Genomic DNA, 2500 nt, shown 5'->3' with positions numbered 1-2500 from the left:
TGGCTCTATTTTCCGAGATAATGGGCGTCAGGATGTAGGTTATGACGAATCCCGCTACTCAATTAATACTGTGATTATTTTTCCCCATTTTTACCTCCTACTTCAATTCTGACAGATTTGTGTCACCTGAATGTACAGATTTACCCCTGAATCATATTGATTAGTTATAATAGCTTGTAGCTTGCAATTGCAAGTGCAGTTACAAGCTACAGATCCACCACTATTGCCCCAGCCAATATGTTTTTTATCTCAGTTGGAGTAATTACTCCAAGTTCGAGAACCACTTCATTAATGTTTCACATAACTGTAACAGCGACAAAAAAATCTCTCTCTCCTCAGCCAGGTGTCTCGAGGCTTTGGGCGTCTCACCTCGCGACTGTGAATAAGCGGACTGGAACAGCTGACGGAAAGGGACAGACATAAGCGGACTTGATGGCAGAGACTTTAACCATTGTTCAATTCAAGCAGCAGCACTTTATCTGTAGTTCGGGTGTAGGTGTAAGGCTTAGGTTGGTGCTTTGACATTTATTTAATGTAATGTAATATGATCTTTAACACTGTGTGAAAGATGGTAGAATGCAGTGACGCATTTGGTATAGAAATACAAATTTTACCTCCCTGGTAAGGAACTGAACTCGGGATTCTCACTCAGAGGACTCAAGTTCAATTCCCTGTCAGGGAGCTAAAAGTTGTATCTTTAACAATGTTCTGCATATTTGTCGACTGAATATAATATAATGTTGATTCATCTTTGCACAGCGATATGAGTAAATCACAAAGACAACTAGTGTCTTTCGCTACATGGGGCCAGTTACACCCTACAAAAGAGAAGGAAAATATTGTTAACTTCCTACAAATTTTATCTTCTTTTTTGTTTGTAGCGAAAGTTAAGGATCATGCTAAGTCTTGGGCTTAACCTACACCTTGCAAAGGGCGAGTGCAGCGTGCCTACAACAATGAAAAAAAAAATAATGAAAAAGTTTAAAATCTGAAATATTTGTATTGTGGAGCGAGCTGTACAAAATGCCACAGTAATTCTTATTTTAATGTTGTAGTGAACCTAGATAATATCTTTGATAGTTGCAAGATGAAAATATTTTTATCTGAACTCAACAAGGCGACCTGCACCGCACACCGAAGGAAATCCAAAACCAGTGTCTACTTCAGTGTTTGCCCTTCCAAGCAGTAAAGGCAGTCAGCACTACAGGTAGTACCAGTGGAAGCGCACTGATTTGACACGAGACTTCAACCTGCCAAGGGAAACATCTGAATTTGTATCACACAGGCTAATCAAAGAACTGTTCATCACGGAAGCCAAGATAACAATTTATTGCATTAGAGAGGAGGGACTTCATCTTTACTCCAACCAAAAGGTCGCCTTGTATACTGCAACAACATTCCGAAACCAATGGTAATTGCTATTCCATCTCTTCTACTAATTGCTCGCTCGGCAGTGGGAATATGAAAACCTCAAAGTGGACACACAGAGCCCTTGTTTCTTCTGCTTGGTGGCTAGTAACATGAAGTAAAATGATTGGGAAACGTGACATGGGCTTCAGTGGAAAACCAAATACCCTTAAGGAACCATTAGTCCTCAGAAGAAAAATCTTCCACCAGTCCATATCAAGTATGGACTGGTGAAGCAATCTGTTAGAAATGTCGCTTGTTTCAAATATATTGTTTGTGTTTTATTACACTGCAGACAGCGTCATGCATTTCATTTGGTTATTTTAACAAAATAAGCGGCGTAAAACTGATACAACAAAAATTGCACAGAACATTCCTGCAACTCCCTTATCTCAAAAACTAGAGCCAATAAAGGAAAACCGATGTCATGCTCGGACCCAGTGCCGAAAGTCCCCTAGTGCTCTCCATAGGCGCGGATTTTGTAGCTATTCCACCATCACACTACCACTATGGCTTACCAGAGACGCCAGAGGTTCACAGGGGAAAGCGAGTAGCGGGAACTCTGAGGCACATATGACTGCGAGTGAATTAATCGCGATGGGACGAGCGGGAAGACGAACGCGACATCTTCCGATTAACGAGTCTGGCGCGGCACTAAGGCTGGGCGGTCCGATCAACGCCGAATGGCACACCTGTTAACGTCACAGAATATCGAATAGGCACTATTGAATTAATGTTGAATTTATTTCAAATCTCTCACATTACAATCAACATTACTGATGTACCATTTTTGTTGTTCTTTCTTTTAGTGCTGCTCCTATTCCTAATCTAATCGCTATTACCGTCTTCACAATCATTATCAATACCATTAATTCCGTTATTTCTCATTCTTAGTCACATCACAATGCTTTTACAGTGCACACACAGAGATATAAGTAATACCCAAATACTGCAAAGCGCACGAAACGAGGAAACAAAAGTGTCTACAACAGTGCCTCATACACTGTAGAGGGCATATGCACACTACCCTTTGAACTGAGAATTCTGTATGCCTTTCCAGCCCATAGATGCCCATTGCTGCTCCCATCCTTCA

The 2500-nt window shown here is 41.0% G+C and overlaps 1 protein-coding gene across 2 annotated transcripts in view; it reads right to left on the bottom strand.

Moving 5' to 3' along the window:
- LOC122259042 (galactoside alpha-(1,2)-fucosyltransferase 2) overlaps nucleotides 1-2253 on the bottom strand; it is a 30044-nt gene extending 27791 nt beyond the window's left edge. Inside the window, exon 1 of one of the 2 annotated variants that reach the window (XM_043025514.2) lies at nucleotides 1926-2253. The gene's annotated coding sequence lies outside the window, so the exon portion shown is untranslated. Of the gene's footprint in view, nucleotides 644-1925 lie in introns of those variants that run through there. The other variant, XM_043025515.2, reaches the window with a different exon arrangement.
- Between the last annotated feature and the right edge of the window lie 247 nt (nucleotides 2254-2500).

This window comes from Penaeus japonicus, unplaced genomic scaffold (genome assembly GCF_977035675.1).
Source record: "Penaeus japonicus unplaced genomic scaffold, GWHDUDI00000001_assembly GWHDUDI00000031, whole genome shotgun sequence".
In the NCBI taxonomy this organism is placed as follows: Eukaryota; Metazoa; Arthropoda; class Malacostraca; order Decapoda; family Penaeidae; genus Penaeus; species Penaeus japonicus.
The sequence above is the reverse complement of the archived record's forward strand: the minus strand, read 5'-3'. Positions and strand labels throughout refer to the sequence as shown.